We start from the raw sequence: 25,786 nt of genomic DNA on the forward strand, positions 1-25,786 counted from the left end.
CGTGGACAGCGGCCTTCAGGGATCTCTCCAGCACGCCTCTGGCTCCGGGGGTGATGATGGTGTTGTCCTCCGACTCGATGCGCGGCACCAGTATTCCCAGCTCCCGTCGTTCCTCATTCCATACCCAGCGGCAGCCCAGTCGTTTCCCCAGTCGGCGTGTGGCGTTGCGGGCACGGGACCATAGTGAGGCGATGTCGCCTCCGTCTCGGGCGAACTCGCCGTCTAAGGAGCCGCTCAGGAAGGTGGCCACGTCTCGGTCAGAGGGAGGTCTGCCGATTCGCTTCTCGACAACACACTTGATCTTAGCCAAAAGGCCGAGAAGCGATTGTTTCTGCCATATTGTCTATTGTTTGGGTTGACAGTATGTTGTTCTCTGTGCAGAATGGCAATTGTTTCTGCAGGAGACAGGAGACAATCACCGAAAAGAGCGATTCTCACATACATTTTTTTTCCCCTGGCTGATCTTCATAACATTTTTAATTGCCTTAGGTCCTGATCCTGCAAGATTTAGGCATATGCTTACCTTTGTGCAGTCCAAGTCATCTTATTTACTTCAATGGGACTACTTACATACAGTGTGTAAAGTTTAACATGTGTGAAAGTCTTTGCTGATTCAGGGCCTATGTTTAAAAATTCAAGGTCACTCTTTAAAGTTTAATTCATCTTACCTTAATTAAGGAAACTGGAAAATACCAACTCCAGGTGTCAAAGGGCATTCATGACCAATCTCTTTTTTGAATAGAGAAAATATATTATTCAGGTGCTGAAATAATGCGGTGTACTTTAGAGACGCTTGTTAATATGTGGGCTGATTAACTAGTCGTGGGTTTGTTTCACATCATTGAAAAGAAATCAAACACTGTACAAAAAGCCAGTGCATCCTTAAAACTACATAATTAAAGGAACTTGCCAGGGAAAGGTCAACAATTGTCTTGCTTTTTCATGTGCTAGATAATTAGCTAAGAAGTAACCTTGGTTGAACTTGTTTCGATAATACTTGTATTCATATAGAAAGGGAACTGAAAATGATACAGGAATATACTGGGATATTAATTCTTTTTCTAGTCATGAGTTTGCTTTTTGGGATCTGCCTCACTGAGAAAAATGAAATTTGAATGATACATTTTCTCATGTGCTTTTCACAGCTGTGGATTTAACAGCACAGCACTTCATTGAGCTAAGGGAAGGATCTTTGTGGCAACAGCTACCTAAGTGTTATTGAGTGTGTACTCCTCTAGGGTTATCCAAACAAACAGCAGTAATGGAATAAGAGCATTCAAAAGCAACTTTAACTGATAAGTACATGTGCAGCTATAGGTGTTGGAACTAGAGGTGATGGGGGTGCAGCAGTTTTGACCTAAAGTGGTTTCCATTATATCCAGGGTCTACAGTTTTGTTCAATGGCTTTCAGCACCCCCATTACAAAAATTGTTCCAGAGCCCCTGCATGCAGCTGAGCAGTCCTTCGAGGGTTACAGTGCCCCACTTAAAATTTTGACCTAGAACGACCATTGATTTTACCATAATATATAAGCAAATATTTCTCTACTGCCTCTAGTGAAAGAATTCAGCACCTTTAGGTTGTCAGAATTATTGCTAGCATGACACCAAGTAAATGAATCACAGAAATCGGAGACAAAATATTTACTCTGTCACTAGTTTCCCCCCCTACCTGTGCAAGATTGTCTCCTATCATATATTTACTAGTGCTTTGTTCATGTTTAGTAAATATTCTACTGGATATGTTTGTACAAATGTCTCATACAAACTAGCTTTCAGTGTATTTGAATGAAACAAAGTACTGTTCTTCTTCTCTCTACCCCAGAATGGCAATTATCCTGTTTTAACACTTCCTAAAGAAATTTCAAGCAACATATTTAAAACTAATAAAATGAAAGAGTTTCCTGACAGAATTAGCCCATGGAATGCACTGCTGAAAAACAAAGATCTTAAGAGGATTTTGTTATTTATATGGATATTATTATGTTAATTATTTATTATTTGTTTCTTGTTGAACCCAGATGGCATTTTTCAGTCATAACGGGCATATTCCTTGCTTGAGGCATTTAGAATCTAAAAGACAAAATAAACATATAAATAGTCATAGTATAAAGGAAAGAGGTGTAAAAATGGTCATAGTGATAGCTGGCTGTATTAAGTAATATAATTTATAAACACAATGAATTATTTTGTCAGATTATCCCCAAATACCCAAACCCTAGACTTAATCCACTGGCTAATGTTGTGTGGGTTTTATGCTGGAAATAGACCTTCAAGAGAATAAAAACAAGAGGAGTAGTTTTGTAAACCAGTTCAAGAAAAAACATGGGACAGTGGAGTGGAAGAAGACATGGAAATGTTTGTGGAAGCACCCAACATTATTGGTAGAGTGAAGATGTTGGGGTTGATATGAAAAGTCACAAGAGTGGATAGACGGGGATGAATTACGCAGAGCCTTAGAGAACAAGAAGGTTGAATTTAATGCTGTGGAAGAGGGAACCAGAGGAGCGATTCAAAGAAGATGATGACGTGGTCAAATTGTCAAACTAGGAATATGATCTTGGTGGCAGCATTCTGTAGGGACTAGAGGGGATAGCATGAATGTCAGGGAGGCAAGATAAGACTCATAGACTCATAGACTTTAAGGTCAGAAGGGACCAATATGGTCATCTAGTCTGACCTCCCGCATGATGCAGGCCACAAAAGCTGACCCCCCCACTTTCCCTTAACTCTGCTGTTGAAGTCTCCAGATCGTGATCTAAAGACTTCAAGTTGCAGAGAATTTTCCAGCTTGCGACCAATGCCGTATGCTGCGGAGGAAGGCGAAAAACCTCCAGGGCCACTGCCAATCTACCCTGGAGGAAAATTCCTTCCCGACCCCAAATATGGCGATCAGCAGAACCCCGAGCATACAGGCAAGATTCTCTAGCCAGACCCTCATTTTACCAGCGATGGCCGTTATTGCCTAATTGATTAGAATCCCGTAATCCCATCAAACCATTCCCTCCATAAACAGAGGAAGTTACATTAATCAAAGTGGGAGATGGCAGGTTTTGGCAGTATGGATAGAGAGAAACTGATCTTGTAAATGTTAGCAATCAGTTGGAGTATTGTGTCCAGTTTTGGTCACCAATGTATAGAAAGGATGTAGAGAAACTGGAAAGGATCCAGAGACTAGAGACAAAGATGATCAAAGGGATGGAATGCAAGCCATACGAGCAAAGGCTAAACTAAACCTTTAGTTTAGCAAACTAAGCCAAATGTTTAGTTCAGAAAAGAGTTGCTCAAGGGGAGACATGATAGCAGTCTTCAAAGACTTGAAAGGCTGCCATAAAAGAGATGGAGAAAAGTTTTTCCTCTCTTGCCACAGAGGGCAGGACAAGAGGCAACAGCTTGAAACCACAGCATAGCAGATTTAGGTTAAATCTCAGGAAAACCTCCTATCTGGGGGAACAGTGGGACATTGGAATTGACTGCCTAGGGAGGTTGCAGAGGCTCCTTCACTGGAGGTTTTCAAAAGGAGGCTGGAGAGCCATCTGTCCTGGATGGTTTAGACACAACAAATCCTGCACCTTGGCAAGGGGTTAGACTAGATGACCTTTGTAGTCCCTTCTAACCCTATGGTTCTATGATTCTATGTTTTGGAGGAAGCTGTGGCAGAGTGCAGATATGGCTTGGATTTGTGGAGCAAGAGAAGAGGTAGAGTTAAAGATGATTCCCATTTTATGGGGTTGGGTGACAGGAAGGTTGATGGTATTGTTCTCATTGACAGAGAATTGGAGAAGAAAAGGAGTTTAGTTGGGCCATATTAAGCCTGGGTCGATGGCAAGATATCCAGGAGGTGAGCAACCACATCTTGATGCCATTAATACCATTCTCAAAATAGCAAATAAGCATTGTTTGGATTGAAATGGCATGCTCTACTGGCACTGTTGGTACTACCCAAGGGCAGAACTGTGCTTATTGGGCACAAACTAGTCTTTAGATTGTAATGTAACCCCTCCCCCCATTGGGGTTTGTCAGCTCCTGGGCCAACTTTGTAATCAGTGTTTCAAAGGGGGGAAATGTAAATTGAGGAACATTTCCCCCTTCATTTTTCAGTCAGATACAGTGCACTTTAATAAAAGAAATGGCTTTCCTGCCAATGTATCTATATATGTGGAAAGCCTTAGGAATCCTGTAGCTGGCCTGTTTTGAGAACACACCTATTGTATTTTAAGTGTAAAAATTTCATTCCTATTACTCTTTCTTCCATAGCGAGACCTTGCATTCCACTTGCATTGTCGTTGTCAAGTCTGTTACATTTTGCCACAGGCCATCGTTATGTTGCTAAGAAACTCAGCTTACCGCAGTGCTCAGGACTCAGCACGCTTCACGGGTCTGTTAGGAATAAATCTTTTACAGGGATTATCTGCTTGATATCAGTGACGCCATATGTTTATCCAGCATTTGGGAAATAACAGGAACTGTGCTATCACTACTGTCATACAGTGCTTTGAGGTATAAATTCACCAGAATATTAGATTCGGTGAAAGGAACAGGGGATTTTCCTGCTCTGTCAATAGTGGAATCACCTGTAGACAAAATTTGTTAAGTTTTCTTACGTTAATAAGAATAAGACTAATCATAATGATAATGACAATAATGGCTCTGCTTTTATAGGTTGTGTCACTGGACAGCCTAACTTTATTTCACCTTTGAATTCATTCTAGAGTTTAGTGAATTCCTAATATTCAGTACTTTCCATGTGCTTTTACTAAATGGATTGGAGTTTGTTTGAGTGTGGGTGTAGGGTTTTTTGTTTTGTTTTTAGTATTTAGGGTGGAAGCAAGTGTGTCTTAACATAACAAGTTTGACTCATGGTTTATGATTGCTGCTATTATTATAATAATTATTATTATAATGTATAACAGCAAAAGTATATATATTGACACAGCACCTTTTGTCCCAAAGCATTTTACTGACTATTGTCTAGATCGGGGTCGGCAACGTTTGGCACGCGGCTCGCCAGGGTAAGCACCCTGGCGGGCTGGGCCAGTTTATTTACCTGCTGACTCAGCAGGTTCGGCCAATCGCGGCCCCCACTGGCCGCAGTTCGCCATCCCTGGTCAATGGGGGCAGCGAGAAGCACATCCCTCTCCCGTGCCGCTTCCCGCCACCCCCATTGGCCCAGGACGGCGAACCGTGGCCAGTGGGGGCTGCGATCAGCCGAACCTGCCGCGTCAGCAGGTAAATAAACTGGCCCAGCCCGCCAGGGTGCTTACCGTGGCGAGCCGCGTGCCAAACGTTGCCGACCCCTGGTCTAGATTCTGGGTAGCCTATTCAGGTGGTGTATGCAGGAAGGAGCTCTTCATTACAGCCTTTGCAGAATCTAGTCTGAATGCTGACAGTAGCACTCCTTGAGTGCCAGAAAGACTGCCTAGCAGACTTATCAGTGCTTCACAGTCCAAAAGATGGCCAGATGTGTTGGAGTGGCCAGGTCCTGGCCCGATAGCATGTGCTATTATATGGCGGTATTAACTGAGGGTCAGATATGCACCACAGTGCTCTTTTCAGAAGTAGGTGTCAGGAGTGTTATACTGCCTGTTTCTGTCCTGTACCGGCAGAATGCCTCAGAGCACCTCAGTGAAAACAGCTTGCCACTTCCCTCCCACAGACTGTCACCACTGGGACAAATCAAACAAGACAATCTTTGTGTAGCTCCTGGGGGAACAGGGGTTCGCCAGAAACTACATACATTTGCAGCATGTATTCTGCTGTACTATTTTTATGCATGTTCTATTCTGTCTGGGTGGGTGAAGTAGAATAGATTCAAATTTTTGTTCAGGTTAACACAAAATTCACCAAACCTGAACCTGAACTGTTTTGCGACACAATGCAATCTTCTTCACAACTTCCGGCATATAGCAGTGCCAGCTAAGAGGAGGCCATGGTTTGGGAGCTTGTCCTGAGGGGCAGATGTCAGGAGAGGGATGACTGAATTAGGAAGAGCCCTGTCTTGTGGGAGTCCATCCCCAGCATGCAGAAAGAAGGGGTGTGTGGCGGGGCTTGTACCTCGACAGCCCCTTAAGTCAAGGGGGCGGGAGGTAACACAGTCTCTCTATGCCCAAGTCCCTGTTCTAAACCCCTCTGTAGTTAGCACAGTGCGGCCCAATGGCCAGAGTTCACCTAGTTCCCCTTCCCTAGTGGGGTAATGCGGCCTAGCGGCCGAAGTCCATACAACGCACCCCTAGGGCAGTGCAGCCCAATGGCCAGAGTCCATCTAATTCCCCTCCTCTGGGGGGGAAATGCGGCCTACCCGGCTGAAGTTCAACCAACTCAGTGTGGGGCCACTCCCTTTCAAAGGTGGGTGGCTGAGGTAGGGGGACCCGGTCCCGCCCCCTGCCCCGGGTCTCGACCTAGGGCCCTCTTGGTGGCAAGTTCTCCTCACCAGGGGTCCGGCGGGGATCCTCCTGAAATACACCGGCCTGAATGATCTTCGCACCGTTCTCATTTAAGGACTCTCTGGGTCACTCCCTACCCCTTCCTCAGATTCAACAAGATCCGTGGCATCCTCTGCTTCCCCTGTGCCATGGTGCCCAGTTCCCGAAGCTGCTCCCTCAAACAGAGGATATCCTGAACTGAGCCTCTGACCCAGGTCTCCTGCTCCTCCCAGGTTTCTCTCAGGAAATTTAAGCTAAAAGACTACTGTGCAGACTAAGCTCTTCCAGTCCTAGAATATAGGGTAAAAACCTATCCTCATTGTAATCTGTGGGAGGTTTGCCACTGACTGCAGTAAAACTAGGATTTCACATGGAGACTTTAGAGATGGAAAGGAGAGTCTCCAATTCTCCTGCAGCTTCAGGACCATTCCCTAAAGTACATTTTCTGTTTCTCCAGACTAGTTTTAAAAAGCCCTAGGTGACTGGGTTTCCATCTGTTGCCTGAGGAGACTATTCCATAGGCTTATAGATTTCACAGGCTGTTTTCCCAGTATTCAGGCTATATTGTGTCTTAATTTGAACTCATTACTCTAAACGAACCCTGTGTACTACACAAGATAATTCCTGTCCCCTTTGTGTTAATAAATCTCAAATACTCATCCCTCAGTTGTCCCTTAGACAAGATACATACTTAGCACTTTATTTACCTCTAATCATTCCCTCCTGACCCCTTTTGTTGCTGTTGCCTGAAACCTGAACAATTTGTCAATCTTTCTGCTAAAGTAGTGCCTGGGATTGAACACAACAGGGTAGATTCTCCAATGGTGTAAATTAACATAGCCCCATTGATTTTTGGCCCTACACTATTTAACATTTTTATCAGTGACCTGGAAGAGAATATAAAACTATCACTGATAAAGTTTGCAGATGACAAAGATTGGGAGAGTGGTAAATAAAGGGGACAGGTCAGTGATACAGACCAATCTGGAGCACTTGGAAAACTGGGCACAAGCAAACGTTATGCATTTGAATATAGCTAAATATAAATGTATACACCTACGTGGACCACACTTATAAGATGGGGGACACTGTCCTGGGAAACAGCAACTGAAAAAGATTTGGTGGGTTGTGTTGGATAATCAGCTGAACACGAGCTCCCAATGTGGTGATGTGGCGAAATGGGCTAATGCAATCCTAGGATGCATAAACCTCTCGAGTAGGAGTAGAGAGGTTATTTTACTGCTGTATTTGGCACTGGTGTGATTGGTGCTGAAATACTGTGTCCACGTCTGGTGATAACAATTCAAGAAAAATGTTGATAAATTGGAGAAGGTTCAGCGAAGAGCTGCGCAAATCATTAAAGAATTAGAAAAAAAAAGCCTTATATTGATAGGCTCAAGAAGCTCCATTTGTTTAGTTTAGCAAAGAGAAGGATAAGGGGTGACTTGATCACACTGTATTCTTATAGAGGGAACAAACACTGGATAACTGGCTCTTCTCTAGAAGACAAAAGTATAAAACAGTCTAATGGCTGGAAGCTGAAGCTAGATAAATTCAGACTAGAAATTTTAACAGAGTGAAGTTAATCACCGGAACAATTTACCAAGAGTCAGGTGGATTCTCCATCACTGGGAATTTTAAAATCAAAATGTGCATTAGTTCAAAAGGAATAATTTTGAGGAAATTTTCTGGCCTGTGTTACATAGGAGGTCAGACTAGGAGATCACAATGGTCCCTTCTGGCCTTGGAAACTATTAACATTAGTGAAGCCATGCCTGTTTATATGAAGGCTCAGGCCCAAGTTATGGGTGAAATCTTGGCTCCATTGAAGTCAATGGAAGAACTTCCATTGACTTCAGTGGGGACGGGATTTCACCTGGTGTTGTGGCAGAAGAGCCATACAAAGAGAACCTAGACTCTGCTCTGACACACGATATTTGGGTAATATGTAACCCATTGCTGACATATCATGTTCTAAACTCATATCTAATTTGCTATCTGCAGGCTGCTTTATCCTCTTGAATATATGGTTTTAGCTTATTAGTGTTGAATTCAAAACAGTAGAACTATGCTCTTGCATGTTCTTTTCTTTACAAAATCCTTTTCATTTGAAAAATAGTTTACTGGATCTGCTTTGGCAAATGTCTAATATCATCTATTTGAGACTAAGAATGACATGTGATTCCACTGAAAATCACCATGGGAACCTTTCATCTTCAAATCTCCTGTGACAGAATCATTTACTCTTAGCCACCATGATATAACAAAATATTGCTAAATCCTAAGCAACAGAAAATTTCCTTCCATTATGTTACAATACAAAATTCAGTTGTGATTTTAAAAAAATAATAAATCACAGCAAGTCTATGGGATTGCATAAGGAGAAGATAGAAGTACAATACTGAAAAAGTCACTTAAATAACAGAAAAAGGAAGAAATCTGAGAAAATATAAAATAATTTATAAATACAGCTTGGGCTATACCATACACAGCTGCCACCCATGGAGTGAGTAATCAACTCATTCCCTGAATTTGCCCAACTCTTTTTAAAATGGATATCTGACAAAATATTTGAAATGTATACAAGCAAATGAAGCTACAAAATAAATTATTTTCAGAAGCCTCTAGTATTTATGCATTCAGCATAATCTCTATTTAATGAATAGATATGATAAATTATGCCAAGTTATTAAGATTACAATTTATACTATGCTTGAAATGTTTTTAGCTGCACATGTCCTCTTCCCCTTCTGTGTGCCTGCATGTCTACGTACATCACATCTATTAAGCCAAATCCCCCTTTCACTTGCTGCTGCTAACCTCAATACAGTCAATGGGATGTGAGTGTAAATGTGAATTTGACTCATTAGATTTCACTATTCATTCTGGGCCTGATTCTCCATTGCCTTGCACCTTGTATTGTCACTTACATATGTATAGGGCCCTACCAAATTCACGGCCATGAAAAACGCAACACGGATCATGAAATCTGGGTGTCCCCCCCTCCCCCTGTGAAATCTGGTGTCTTGTATGTTTTTACCCTATACTATACAGATTTCATGGGGGAGCTTTTCTCAGATTGGGGCTCCTGATGCAAAAGGGAGCTGCAGGGGGGTCACAAGGTTATTTTAGGGGGGTTGCAGTATTGCCATCCTTATTTCTGCGCTGCTGCTGGCAGCGGCTCTGCCTTCAGAGCTGGGCTCTCAGCCAGCAGCTGCCACTCTCCAGCTGCCCAGCTCTGAGGGCAGCGTCGCCACCAGCAGTCGCACAGAAGTAAGGGTAGCAGTACCACAACCTGCCCTACAATAACCTTGCAACCCCCCTACACAATTCCTTGTTGGGTCAGGACCCCTACAATTACAACACCATGAAATTTCAGATTTAAATAATTAAAATCATGAAATTTATGATTTTTAAAATCCTATGACCATGAAATTGACCAAAATGGACTGTGAATTTGGTAGGGCCCTACCTATGTACAAGGTGATTGCAAGGCCTTAACAAGGTAGAATCATGGCTACCAGATCCAAATGGTAGCCTTTTACCTCTGCTTTACACAGCTGTGACTACACAAGATGCGAGGCAGTGAAGAAGCAGGCCCCCTAACATGCAGTCAGACTGCTGCATTCCAAACAGATGTGCCACTGAAACATCTTAAAGCACAACTGTGCATTATTATACATTTGTGAGCTCTCTTAGGGTTATTCTATTGTACTGTATATCATTTATCCGTAGCCAGAAGCATTTAGAAATTCTCTACACGATTCATGTTCTGAAGACTGACAGATTCAATCTGAAAACTAGTGGTTGGCTACAGTTCACAACTTTCATCACACAGCAATGTGTCTCTCTATATAAATATAATAGATCTGAGGACAAGCTTGTAAATAGGGAAATATAGCAGTTAGTGCCATTCAGGATTCAATGTGTAAAATACTGTTACATCCTTGCTACTGCATTCAGTAATGTCAGCGAAAAGTCAGTTTTCAAAAAAATTGTTGTAAAAATGCCTCCATCTTAAAAGCCATTTGCCCATTAAGACGGTGCTCCAACACAACTCTGAAGTCAGCTCTAAGTTCATGAGTTGCATGGGTCACTCTGAACTGTAAAAAAGGCCTGGTCCAGAGAGTGGCCCTGTCCCCCAACTCTGGAGGGCAGCGTGCAGGTTCCCTTTCTTTCAGTCCCTTGCTTAATTCAGTAGACCAGGCTGCCACTCGTGCTATTGAGCTGCCCCACCGTGGCACTAACATCACATAGATTGTTCAGCAGAGGCACTGACTCAGGTAGGCAGCTTGGCTTGCTCCTAGCAACATCAGCAGTAGCCGGGGCAGCACTGCCTCTAAAGGCCATTCAAGCTGTGAACTCAGGGTCTTCCCAAGTGTCAAGGAACTTATAGCCATGGTTCTTCTGGATCCAAAGGCAGTCCTGGGTAGCTGGGATGGGACGGCTGTACGTATAACTTGTCATCTTTAAGAAAAGTAAGAGGAATTCCCAGCCCTACAGATTGGTTTGCCCCAGTTTACATTTTCAGGGCTATCTTCTCAGGAAAAGGGCTAGGGATTATTTTTTTAAATGAATGCAGAGCAAAATCTCAGCTTTTGGGGGGCTTCCAAATTAGAGGGTGCGTGTGGCTGAAGGCTTTGCTAGTCTGCAAATACTGGCTAGGTACACATGGGTCTCTCCATATAGAATGCCCTCCCTGACCTACACCATAAGGCAGTGGTGGGCAATCTGTGGCCCGTGGGCTGCACGCAGCCCATCAGGGTAATCTGCTGGCTGGGAACGCCAAACCACGGCCACTGGGAGCTGCAGGCGGCTGTGCCTGCAGATGGTCAATGTAAACAAACTGTCTCACAGCCCGCCAGTGGAATATCCTGATGGGCCGCAGGTTGCCCACCACTGCCCTAAGGTCATTACCTTCACTTCCTTCAAATCCTTTTTCAAAAATCACCCCTTGTGTGATGCCTACAAGTTGTCCAGTTTGAGGGGCAGTCCGCATCAGTCAATATTTTATTTAGTCTTAGCTTTTTTCAAATGATTCAAAATGATCAAGTTGTGCACAAAGAAATGTTCAGAGCAGTGTAGAGGAATTAGACACACTCTTTTGTGAACTTTAATGGAAGGTGTGCACTGCTTTAAAATCTCAGCCATTGTTAGCCTCTTTAACATCTGATCTTATTACTGTTACCTTGTCTTCCCCCCTTCTTCCACTTGTTGTTTGTCACAACCAATTGTTGCATCTTGTCATAGACCCCCCAAAACTGCAGTGTGTAGTGCAGGGGTAGACTACTGTCTAAGCACAGAACATCTTTGACTTCCATAGCACTACACATGGACTCAGTAGTCTTCTCATGCAATATATGTTGCTGTGTTGGGGGGGTTTATTGTAGCCTTTTTGGTCCAGAAGCTGTCTCTTTCTGTAAGTTTGTACAGCACCTCCCAAAATGGGACTCAGATTCTGACTGGGGCCTTTTGGCACCATAATAATAATTGTGAAATGAAAAAAAAATACTTCACATAATGTAACAAACTTGTTGCTGTTTTGTTTTGCATGATTGAATACATCTCATACTTTTCCTTCTGGTGACCTTTCTGTAAAATGGCTATTTTTCATTACTTTAGAGGTAACACCATTTTATGGCTTCTGTTCTTCATCACCAAAATACGCTCAGCTCACATTTTACTAGACAAACTCAGGGAAGCATTTTTTCAACATGTCATTCCTGTAATCCATCTATGAGTTAATGGTTGGTTTCATGATTACCCCTAGATGCTTTATAACCTAAAACAACATTGACCTTGTCCATACACCTAGTTGATCAATTTTACTGTCATCTGAAGTAATGATTCACCATTTTGAAAGTGCAGTTGGAAAATTACAGCATAACACTTGAAACAATGGAGTTCTGGCTATAGAAAAAAGCTATTTTTCTCTACTCTTGAAGCATGCCAATGAAATGCACAGCAAATCCTGACATCTATAGCTATGTGGCTTAAAAATAGACAATATTAGAGCAATATTAGTGACCCTCAGGATCTGGATTCTTTTAGAGGATGAGATCTGAACACAGAGAATATTCCTGCATGATTTTAAAATAATTGATTTGTTCCAATATCTAATAGCGTTAGTGTGATGGAACTGAGAATGTCCAGCTGTGTATATAAATAGGCTTTAATATTATTACAGATGAGACCCTGAGCTTGGGAACACTGCTAAACAAAAGTGGAGTTTACAAAGATCTCTCTCCTCTGAGTTTCTTTAGAGATAGAGAAGCAGGATTCAAGCTGATTAGAGGTTTGTCCCTGGCATCCAGCACGAAGTCAAAACCACTGGGGTTCTCTCAGTTACAGAAAATACAGCTCCAGAGTTTTAAGACTTAGGACATCGCAAAAAGGGAGAAAATAAATGTCAAGGCTCAGTCACAGAATTGCATGATGCCAGAGCTAATCTTACTCCGTATTTTGGGCCCAGTACCCTATGCATTACTCAGAGATAGCCCCTATTGACAGGCTGTGACGCATGGCTAGAAATAAACTACTCAAATTCAACCCTTAAAGACATGTGGGGAGGTAAGGTTTGTGTTTTTGTATATTTACATATGAGTAGGGTCAACAATATAATCAACAGTCCCTGTCTATGCTGTATTCTGATCATTCAGAGATCAAAAGAACATCCTAGCATTTAAATGAATTGTAAACATGGGATATCTCTGTATTCATCTCTCTTTGAAATGTATAGTGAATAGTGGAGGAACAGGCGATTGTTTTACGTTAATTCGTATAGCTAAGTACCGGTGATAGATTGCCTGATGGATAAATTGCCTTATGTTAATCTGTGTGAATAATTAATGATGATGCTTAGGAAGTAAGGGCCTATTGTTCCCCGAGGGACTCCAACTTGTCAAAGAAGACCTGAAATTGTATAAAAGATCCTTGTACCTGATCCTTTTTATCTCAGATCTGCTTGATGCTTCATCAGGGCAAGCTTAAGCCCCCAGATTGGGATCCCAGTGCTGACTGGTCCGTCCTGAATATGATATTAGACATTGGACTTTAACCTATGAACTATTTCTGAAAGAACTCTTTGCAACTACAAAGCTCACCATCTCTGCTATGTATCTGAACCTCAAGAATTCAACTCATGTCTGTATGTACATTATCAGAGGGGTAGCCGTGTTAGTCTGAATCTGTAAAAAGCAACAGAGGGTCCTGTGGCACCTTTAAGACTAACAGAAGTATTGGAGCATAAGCTTTCGTGGGTGAATGCCCACTTCATCAGACGCAAGTAATGGAAATTTCCAGAGGCAAGTATAAATCAGTATGGAGATAACGAGGTTAGTTCAATCAGGGAGGGTGAGGTGCTCTGCTAGCAGTTGAGGTGTGAACACCAAGGGAGGAGAAACTGCTTCTGTAGCAGAAAAACTTCAGGACCTGACTCCAAAGAGAAACTGCTGAGCTCCAGTTCATTTGCAAATTTGACACCATCAGATCAGGATTAAACAAAGACTGTGAATGGCTATCCAACTACAGAAGCAGTTTCTCCTCCCTGATTTATGCTCCAATACTTCTGTTAGTCTTAAAGGTGCCACAGGACCCTCTGTTGCTTTTTGTATGTACATTGATCTTTTAACCATGTGCGCTCTTTTGTTTTTTTAATAAATTTTAGCTTAGTTAATAAGAATTGGCTGTATGCATGTATTTGGGTAAGATCTGAAATATTCATTAACCTGGGAGGTAATGTGTCCAATTCTGTAGGATTGGTAGAATCTTTTCTTTTATATGATGAAATAAGATTTACAGGAATCTTCATCATATTTGACGTGGGTATCTGGATGGAGGCCTGAAACTGAGTACTTTAAGGGAACTGTGTTATTGACTCCTGAATAACCAGTGAGGTAATTAAAAAGCTGTTTTATGCTGTCTTGGTAAATCTAAGAATTGAATTATCCACCAGCTTTGGGGTTTGTCTGCCCCATTCTTTTCAGTTCATCCTAATTGAGTGACCTCAGCTGGTCCCCACTGGGACCCTGGTCACACAGTGCCTAGGGATTTTGCTGAATTAGGAAGTGCAGAATTGGCTTCCTTATCAGCAGGGATCCTAGTTTTCCATGATAAAAAAAGAAACTCCAATTAAAAAAACAAAACAAAACATAGAAATCCATGTTTTTCTGCAATTAAAATGAAATGCTGAACTTTAGTTTCCCTAGCCATGATATATATAGGTATCAGTTGAACACAATGTTTTATTGATATATTGACAAGTTTTAAGTTGACAGTTGGAGCCCCGTCAACCAGGGCTGATAGGGAGAAACCCACCCATTCTCCTGATTATCCGATCTGGCCCTGGACCCAAATTAGATCGGATAATCAGGAGTCCACCATATACATTTTTTTTTTCACAAAATGTAAAAACTAAAGATTCTCTGTAAAAGCATTCTGTGTTGTTCAGGATTTCTAGGACCCCTGCTTATCAGTAGGCGTTTAGGGTTTCTTTGAACTTATTGGCTCAACCCTACATAACAGCTCCACGCTGAGGCAGCCCTAGGAAGGATTTTTGACTCAGGCCCAGTTCCTTCCTTCCTGTTCTCCTCTTGCTCCGGAAGCAATGTAGGAAATAAGTTACTGCAGCTATTGAAAGGATACAAAAGATACAGCATATTCCCCCCACCCCCATGGCTAGCCAGCTACTCTGGTGAGTGAGTAGGTGCTCCACCCACTCTCAAGCCCTCAGACCACCTACTTGTGCACAGTGGCAGGAAAGGAGGGTTTGCATCCTGCACCAGCCCTGGACCCAAGATCTAGGTAGCCTGAGCAAAGAGATGGGGTCCGAAGGTCCGAAGCTTTACTCATCCTGTGGTCCAGAACCTTCCCTGATGGAAACACTGTGTTTTTTCTACAGCATTCTCTGCCAAAAGATTTTGATGCAGCTAAAAAGAGCTCCAGACTAATTGCTAACTAGATGTTGCAAATCATGATATATTTGTCATCAGCATCAAAATTGCTATCAAAACTGTCAGTCAAGGCGCAATCAGGATCCTGTTAATATGGCTTTCAGAAATCTGAATAGTCCCTAATGTTAGGGTGTAAGAAAATGAAAAGAGTTTATTGGTAATCTAAGAAATGTTCAAAAGCATCTGATTGGCTTGATATATTTATTATGTTGTGTCTTGCACTAAGATCCATAAAACTTTGTTGTGATGGAAACAAGGAACACAGTTTATTTTGTTATAAAGTAGTCAAACGAAAGGAGCTGAATCCAGGGCCTAATAAGACATGCTGCAATGCAGAGATGTACAAAGAGATTTTTTTTTGTCAAGCATCCACTGAACTTTTAAAAATGTACACATCAAATGATAAACAAAAACCTGATCTCCTCACTTCCTGGAAACTGTTACTTGCCAAACTCAGACAACAAATCTTGCAATAAACCCTACTTTCCATTAGTGTATGATCCTACACTTTTGCCATAGAACAGTCAATTTCCTACCAGTTATTACCAAGCCATTATTTCTGGAGAAAATGCTCTATGGTGCCAGTGACAGATGTGAGTCATGGGAAGTGTAATGAGTTCAAAACACTATATTGAGATGTGCCAGACAGACATGAACTTTTGGGGAATCCCTGGGAGTGGTTAATGCAGATTCCACAACTCTGGTTATGCAGCCCACGCCCGAACATCTACACCGCAATTTTATAGCCCCGAAGCCCCAGCCCGAGTTGGATAATACAGGCCAGCCGCGGGTGTTTAATTTCTGCATAGACTTACCCAGTTTGGTGTAGAAGCATGGCAAGCTTAAACCCCCAGTCTGGGGAAAGAGAGACACGGGTCTCTGCCTGAGAGAAGTAATGATGGAAATCTTAAGAGGGTGCCCTGGAGGAAGATCCAGGGAGGAGGGATCAGTTAACCCTGAAACTGTGACTGTGTCATAACCTGTTGAGACCTTGCAGGCAGATATGAAATTAGACAGTGCATTGGCTGTAATTTTAATTCATACTTTAGGCAGCCCAACATACTACAATTTTGTATCTAATTTAATGTGGATATTACATCTGCCAGTGCTTCAGGCTGACTCATGAAGCTAATTTCATCAGCCTTGTTACTTTTGTATGAGATCTCGCCTCAAAGGCTGGGGGATAATTAGCAGAAAGATTTTCACGTTGAAAAATAAGAGTTTACTAGTTGCAAGGTATTTCCTCCCCTTCCCACACCAAAAGTCCTCTCCTTCTATGATTTAACTAAGAAGATGCACATCTTTTAAGTGACTCGCATCTGCTCTATCATTTGCCTGCTGGTACATGTAGCTAGTGGCAGTGGTGTGCAGCCTGAGACGAGAACTAAGGCTAAGAATCCTTTAAACTAGCTGTCATAACTATAAAGGGAAGGGTAACAGCTCTCTGTGTACAGAGACTCCAAATCCTTTTACCTGTAAAGGGTTAAGAAGCTCGGGTAACCTGGCTGACACCTGACCCCAAGGACCAATAAGGGGACAAGATACTTTCAAATCTTGGGGGGGGAAAGGCTTTTGTGTGTGCTCTTTGTTTTAAGGGGTGGTTCGCTCTTGGGACTGAGAGGGACCAGACATCAATCCAGGTTCTCCCCATCTTTCTAAACAAGTCTCTCCTATTTCAAACTTGTAAGTAAAAAGCCAGGCAAGGCGTCTTAGATTTACTTTGTTTTCTCAACTTGTAAATGTACCTTTTTACCAGAGTGTGTATCTTTGTTTGCTGTACTTTGAACCTAAGACAGAGGGGGGTCCTCTGAGCTCTTTAAGTTTGATTACCCTGTAAAGTTATTTTCCATACTGATTTTACAGAGATGATTTTTATCTTTTTCTTTAATTAAAAGCCTTCTTTTTTAAGAACCAGATTGATTTTTCCTTGTTATAAGATCCAAGGGGGTTTGGATCTGTATTCACCAGGAGTTGGTGAAAGGAGGGTGGGAGGAAGGAGGGGGGATGGTTAATTTCTCCTTGTTTTAAGATCCAAGGGGGTTTGGATCTGTGTTCACCAGGGAATTGGTGAAAGGTTTCTCAAGGCTTCTCAGGGAGGGAATTCTTGAGATGGTGGCAGCGGACCAAAGCTAAGCTGGTAGTTAAGCTTAGGAGTCCTCATGCAGGCCCCTACATTTGTACCCTAAAGTTCAAAGTGGGGATACAGCCTTGACACTAGCAAAATAGCATTCCCTTATCTATGAGCATTCCAAAAGGTGGATATGAGTCAACAGCGTGTCTTTGTTGCCAAGAAGCCTAATAGCATATTGGGCTGCATTAGTATGAGCATTACCAGCAGATCGAGGGAAGTGATTATTCCCCTCTATTTGGCACTGGTGAGGCTATATCTGGAGTATTGTGTCTAGTTTTGGGCCCCCCACTACAGAAAGGATGTGGACAAATTGGAGAGAGTCCAGCAGAGGGCAACGGAAATGATTAGGGGGCTGGGGCACATGACTTACGAGGAGAGGCTGGGGGAACTGGGATTATTTAGTCTGCAGAAGAGACGAGTGAAGGGGAATTTGACAGCAGCCTTCAAGTACCTGAAGCGGGGTTCCAAAGAGAATGGTGCTAGGCTGTTCAAAGTGGTGGCAGATGACAGAACAAGGAGCAATGGTCTCAAATTGTAGTGGGGGAGGTCTAGGTTGGATATTAGGAAAAACTTTTTCACTAGGAGGGTCGTGAAGCACTGGAATGGGTTACCTAGGGAGATGGTGGAATCTCCATCCTTAGAGGTTTTTAAGTCCCAGCTTGAGAAAGCCCTGGCTGGGATGATTTAGTTGAGGATTGGTCCTGCTTTGAGCAGGGGGTTGGACTAGATGACCTCCTGAGGTCTCTTCCAACCCTAATCTTCTACAATTCTATGATTCTATGAAAAGCCCTACTGCTTCTCTCCAACACTAACAGCATGACTAGCACCAGTATTACGTTGTCACTGACTGATCTACACTGATGATTTGGGGAATTTATCTGAACACTGGTTTATCCTGTGAAGTTGTTCTAATAAAATTGTTGTACTTTTGAATACCTTTATGTGGATTCCATCCTTGCAGACAAGGGCTGAGTCCTGTCCTACCTATTCCAGGTACAATGGGGAAATCATTAGAATTCAATGGACACCTATGAAGATGGAAACAACTGAATTACCAGGACTTGGCTGAGGTTCTGCAAATCTTTCTCCAACTTCTCTGCCTTTATTCAAAGGAGTATTTCCAGAAGGGGATGGTAGGAGGGGAAAGTGGAGAGAGTGGAAAATTCCCAAACACAGGTCGAAGATACCAAGGTGTTGATACTAGCCTTTGAAAACCACAAAGTAGAGGGAAGGCTTACAGAGCAACACAGGAAGTTTTGAGCCAAACAAGGGAAGAGATGATCAAACGTAGTGGGCAGGTTAGCTGCGGGACCAATCAGGGTCAAAGTAGGCTGACCTGGGGAGAGACATAGAGGTTCTGTGATGGAGAAGACAAGCCGTGTGCTGCAGGAGAAGGACTCTGGATTTTTCAGAGGACTCTGCTCCCAACCCAAAGAATGCTCTGGAGTGGTGAGGAAATTGAGACAGGGATGATTATTTTTGTCTAGATCTGTGTGTTCCTCATGTGATTAATCCAATGGTGGTTTACAATCCTGCGCAAAGTCTGTGTGTTGTGTTACAATCAGATGTCCTTGAAGAGTTAACCTGTGATCCCAGAGCACACACGGCTGGAGTTCTAGGAGAGGGATGTTTAAGCTATGGGGCAGCACTGGTCCTGGGGTAGGGAATTGGACTGGGAGGGCTCAGGGCTCAGAAGAGGATGTTTGATAGAGGACCTGCAATCCAAGAGTATGCTGGACTCTATTCAGACTGTGGAGTCTTAAAGCACACAGGAATTGTTTCTCATCCCCTCACGGCAGTCTGGTGAGTGCCTGAGAGGAGGTGTTTGACTAGACTCTGTCTCAGCACCCCTACAGGGTCCACAACAATGACAACATAACTAGCACCAGCCACCTCCACATACCTCCTCAGCTGTGTGTAGAAGCCACAAAGGCGGAGATACATCCTAAGTCCCATCATGCTGAATGGATAACATAGCACTGAGGGGCTGTTCTTCAATTCTTCCTCCCTGCCCACTTCCCCCACTGTTCTCACTGAGCTACGTTTGTGCAATTAAATCATAAAGAACAATTAAGTGGCTACACAGTGTGGGGATATGTTACCGCAATTCTACTGGAATGATTTTGATCCCTTATGCATCACAAAAGGAAGTATATAGACCTTTGAATAAAATTGAGTACCAGGAGGCATTTTTAGTCTATCACTTCTTTGAGTTTCATAGAAAAGGTGAATAATTAAAACTAGCTAGAGAAAGGGCTGGGAATGAAGGCCCTTGGAAATATACCTTTTATGGAGTGTAGAAGAGTTTGAAATAAATTATCCACTGACTGAGCAAAAGTTAAGATAGAAGGCTTCTTGCCAAAAACTACAAGAGGAAATTGAAATTAAAAAGCATTTCAGTCTCACTCTCCACTTTAAAATGTTTTAAAGTAGAGGTTCCCTTCACAATTGATGAGGATGTGAACTTTAGCAGTGTTCAGCAAACTGAATCTAATCAAATTTAGTCCAATAAACCAAAGGAAAATACTGTACATTTTATGTCTCCCAGAATAATCAGCTAAGACTCAGGCATTCTTATCCAGTAATTATTACAAATTTTCTCTGTCTCTTAGGGAATAAAAGTTGCTCTTTGAAACATTTTGTATGATCTTGCAGGCATATAGAGATTTCCTGTGTGTTTGCTAAACTCCTCTTGCATAGTTCTCTTCAGATATTCATTTCCCTTATTTCAAGTCAGTTTTACTTGAGTGTTCAAAGAAGACTTCACCTGCATTTTTGTGCATTCTGTCTCTTTGAAGAACTCCACTTGTCTCCGCATATCTTGTTTACATTATTTAGAAACAAATAGACATTCCACTGTGCTTCATGATGGATTTGCTTGAAACTTGGCAGAAAATAAATTGTAAATACTCGATTGCTAGTAATCATTTTGGAAAATATTAGTGAGAGCCAAGTCTTCTCAGCACTTGAACTAACAATATCAGAAATACTGCTGACATTCAAATACTAAAGACAGAATTATTCTTAGACAAACAAGTACTACTTTGATCTTCCTTGTTTTGGCAGTAGATGCCCCAAATATCTACATTTAATCTCTCTCTCTCTCTCTTACCTTATCCATGCAGCGTAAGATGAAAGTAAAAGGACCCTTTATCTCCTGAGGATTGTTGCTGGTTCAGATGAGAGACCAGGGGGTTTCATATTTACTGTGATATAACTTAGTCTCCTTCACAAAACAGATTACTCTAATCCAGTGGTTCTCAATTTATTACACATTGTGGGCTGCATAGGCAGCCCACAGTGTGTTACCTGGGCTGCAGGGGCCGGGTAGCAGGGCAGCAACAGCCCAGACCTTGACCCCAATCCTGGACCTCTGCCATGCGGAGCTGGCTGGCTTCCCACCCATGGACCCTGGACTCTGCGTGGCCAGCCAGCAGCCCCGACCCTGGACTCCCACCACGCGGGGTGGGCTGGCAGCCCTGACCCTGACCCTGACCCCGTCGTGCTTGGCGGCGGAGCAGCCCAGACCCCTCCATGCCTGGTAACCGGGAACCTGGCGGACCCTGTCACGCCGGACTGCCTTTAGCACAGGGCTGAGCTGGGCTGCAGCTGTGTGCTACTTGGGCCGCATGTGGCCTGCGGGCTGTGGGTTGAGAACCGCTGCTCTAATCCATCATGAACCATCCCCATATCCTGACAAAGCCAACAGCTGCTCCTAAGTCAGACAGGCTGATTCAGTCAGGAAAGAGCACTACAAATTGAGCCTTAGCATGTCTCCTGAAAAATGGTTCCAGCTTTTGTTTATCATAAGTGACATTGCATAGACAACTGATTCAACAAGCCAAACAGGGCTATGTTTGACTATTCTCCTTTAAAATTATATCAGTTTATACAAATCATATTTAGTTTTAGCATTTTACAAAATGCTTTTTTTCTGTTTTATTCTGACTGCACACAGATTCTCCACATACTTTTCAAAGAAAAACAAACCAGTAAATAATACATGAATGTAACAAAATCTAGAGACTATTGTAGCCTAGATTAAAAATAAATAAATAAAAGCAGCACTGGGAGTGGTATCATGTTATTCTAATAAAAGAGAGTCCCATAAAAAGGACACAATACATTTAAATTATAAACTTATTTGAAACCTTGGCACAACCCAAAGTTTTGCTATCACAGATCTCAAGTACAGCTGGAAATATAATGCAGGAAGTCAAGCAATCAGTCAAATATGCTGAATCAAAACCATGAGACACTTTATGACAAAGCAGTTTTTTAACTTGTGTACTCTTTAAATAGCCACTACTGCATCAATTGTAGAACAAGGTGAATTATGTTCAAATCATCATTTTTCCATTATGTACCTGCAGCCCCATTGTGAATCAACTGGAGTTCAAACAAAGTTTGATCAAGGTGAGTGAGGTAATATTTTTTATTGGATCAACTTCTGCTGGGGAGAGAGAAAAGCTTTTGAGCTTACACAAAACTCTGAGTTCTGTGTAAGCTCAAAAGCTTGTCTCTCTCACCAACTAAAGCTGATCGAATAAATGATATTACCTTACCCTCACTTGTCTCTCTAATATCCTGGGACTGACTTGTCTACAACAACACTGCATACAACAAAAGTTTGATCAAGACAGTTATCGCTTACAGAAAATCTGCAAAAGTTCCTCATATTCCTTGAAGCGACCTTATTTTTGGGGGCACTGAATGCACCTAAAGATACAGGGAACTGTTCATTCCACTTGCAAAGTCTGGGAAACCAGCTCCTTTATGGGTTGCATCTCTTAGCTCAAAGTAGTGAATGGTTCACCCGTAGGCTCAATCGTCACTGGAAGTTACAATGCACATTTTCAGAAGTGGAGTGATTTGGGGTGTCTCACTTTTGTGACCCCAGCTTAACCTGATTTTCAGAAGGGAGGTGCTCAGCACTTTCTGAAAATCAGATCCCTTAAAGATGTGTCACATTTGGCATCTAAAACCAAGCCATCCAAAATCACTGTCCATTTTGAAAATTTAAGCTGAGATGTTGAAAGAAAACCTGAAGGACTATTGTAGTATTGTACAGCTACTTTGCTGACCAGAAACTTAATTTTTTTAAAACCCAAGAGTTTTCATACTTGCTGCTATGTACGGTCTCCTTCAGGCTCTCAGATACCATGGTGTCTGGTTTCCACTATACTAATGCAAGTAGGCAGGATTAGATCTTTCCAAATGAGGTACAGTATGATTTGCTTTTAGCTGTTTGTGTGAGCGCAAGATTTAAATGTCCTCGAAAATGTTTACAACGTTACTATGTCAGATGGGGGTGCTCTCCTTTACAGCAGGTGTATCTAAAGATTTCCAATGGAAAGTGATGCAGAGTAGTGCAGGGCAAAATTTGGGGAAAAAATGCCTGTAGAGTCTGAAGTTAAGCACAATGGGTAAAATGATCTGGCATAGATTTAAAGAGATATTTTATACATATGGTCTAAATCATATCTAAACCAGATCCTCAGCTGGTGTAACTCAGCATAGCTCATCCCAAGTGAAACATGGTAAACTGAATTGAAGTCTACGTCAGAGAGGAGAGAGAACTAAAGTGGAAGAGAACAGCAGAATAAACCTGTGAGCACCTCTTCACCCTCTGTATAGGGGTGTCTGAGAGACAGGGGATAGATGAGTGGGAGGTGGATTCCAGAGAGGGTTGGGACAGGATTGAAATAAAAAGCATCTGGGAGATAGGAAAACATAATGACAGAAGAAACGCCACAACAGAATGCTGTAAAATGTGACCAGCAAGATAGAGACTGAGATTGGATGTGAAAGAGGATGAGAGAAGGAGCTGAGAAATGAAAAACTGAAAACAGAACCCACCCAGCCCAAATGAACCCACCCATTTCCTAATGAAACTTATTTTGGTTTTCTCAGAGATCTCAATTACATATTTAGTGGCTTAACCATCCTTTTCCATTCTTTTTGAGGGCATTCTTGGCTGCTAAGCCTGGTGGTCATTTTTTAAAACAAAGCATACGATATTTGCCCACAGGTTTTCCCAAATCTGAACTTGCAAAAGAAACATACTGGTGTGGGCTTATGCATCTGTGCCATATTGACTCAAGCTGAAAACATAATGTAAAAAAAATCCAAGTCAGCAGTTACATTATCCAAACTGCTCCCTTCATAATATTGACAGACACTACATGGGGATCTAGCAGCACCTGCTGGCTTTCTTCTCTGTGAAACTACAACTAGAAGTCTGGTGCACAGTTTTGGATGTTATAGTGCAAGAAGCATAAGGAAGAACTGGAAGAGAGGTGTGTACAGAATTCTTCAGGTTAAAGAGGAAGTAAACTTGAGGCAAGAATAAGATCTAAAATAAGCTGGCACGAACTGATACTAGAGAGCATAAACATTTAGAGAATATATCTGCATGTTCAGTGACTGCTGTGAGAAACTGACTATCAAAAGCAGCAACAGTGTTTTCTTCTCTGAATGTATTTATAGGAAAAGAATTAGGAATCTAAAGAACAAAAATACATTACAGTGTACAAACACTTTTAAAGGGGGGGTAGGTATCCAAATCTCAGTATCTTTCATTGAAAACAAAATTGGATGTTTATAATAATGGAAAGACTACAAAAGCCTTAAATTTGCACTATCCAGGTTCATAGAGACAAATGTTGACTTTCCTTTTCCTCCTCATATTATTTGCAAAGTCTGTTTCTAAACAATTTCATGGTGACATGAACTAAAGTCATCAACAAGAATAGAATTCATGACTTTCTGCTCCAGAATCAGAGGCAGCCATCACTTGAGGAGAATCTCTACTAGCTATACCACTATTAGGATTTATAGCTGATGGTGGCTAGCTATAGCTGGATGACATGATATGGCACATGTCTGAATTCTGTCCCTTAGCCCTGGGGAACCCCTATCCCACAGTGAAAGGGCCAGCCCCACCCTTAATCAGGGTTCAGAGAGGTCAAATATATCTGAATCATTTCCCTCAAATACTCAGTGTTAGCAGCCTAATATTTATGAAGCACATTGTAATAACAAAGCACTGTACTGTATGTGTTGGCAATAAAGATTTTTTAAAAAAATTTAGAGAACAAATTTCAGTTTCAGGCTTTCAAAGAGTTGTTATGAACAGAGTGGGATTTTTTAAGAACATAAAACACTTCAGAACTGCATCACCACCTTTACTATCGTCCTATAACTCTGATTAGCACCAGTCACAGTTACTCTGGTGCAATGAAGAAAGAATAGACTCTATTTGACATTCTCATTTTCACACTAGTTGCACTGCAAGGTGCATTGAGGAAAAGCAGGAAGTGTAATCATAGGCTTGTACATGTGATGATTCCTTAAATAATAACTAGTTCTTTTGTATGTGTTCTACCTTTTATTTCTTGTAAGGTTTTAGATTAAAGATTTACATTGGCTGATCTTTGCCAAATAAACATTATGTTGATCATTTTTATTCTGCACTCAGTATTGGAAATGACCATTATTGTGCAGGAAACATTATGTTTCTCTTTCTCTTTTTGCTTGTACTAGATGAGTCATGAAGGGTATAAGGAAATCAAACTCTTTCTCTGGAGCTCATAACTTGCCCCGCTGTTACCCACAATACTATAATTGCAAATGCTGCAGCATTGGACATAGAACAAGAATTACTTTGTGCTTTGGTTCAGTTTGGCATCCAAGGAAAATTACCTATAGAAATAGAGTGCTATTAGTTCCAAACTTAGAGTGAAATGAGAACTCTGTTGCTGAGGAAGAAATGAGTTTGGGGATTTTTTTAACTGAATTTCAAATGTAAATGTATTTCCTTCCTTTTTTACACATTATTCTAAACACCAGATAGTGGGTGGCAAGGGTTGTGCATTGAAAGTTTGAAGACTCTTCTGTTGAAACTCGGCCTAAGAGTAATCAGCTCCGTTGTCTAGGTACGTGTGTTTAACAAAAGACACTAAGAATTGGGTGGTCAGGTTTTTTCAGTCAGAACATGACAAAAGGTGGTGGGTGTTGAAACACCAGTTTGGAGATGCTGGTGAGATGTGCAGAACGAGCAGGGGGTTATGAATCCTCCCCCACAGGCAGGGCCGGTGCAACCCATTAGGCGACGTAGGCGGTCGCCTAGGGCACTAACATTTGGGGGGTGGCATTTCGGGTCCTTCGGCAGCGACCGCGGCGGCCGGATCTTCGGCCGCCCCGGTCGTCGTCAGCATTTAGGCGGAGGGAGCTGGGGCAGGGTGGTGCGGGGAGGGCCACCTGCAGCAAGTAAGGGGGGGG

The sequence above is a fragment of the Terrapene carolina genome, unplaced genomic scaffold, assembly GCF_002925995.2.
Source record: "Terrapene carolina triunguis isolate 2854851 unplaced genomic scaffold, T_m_triunguis-2.0 Scaffold139, whole genome shotgun sequence".
Taxonomy (NCBI): Eukaryota; Metazoa; Chordata; order Testudines; family Emydidae; genus Terrapene; species Terrapene triunguis.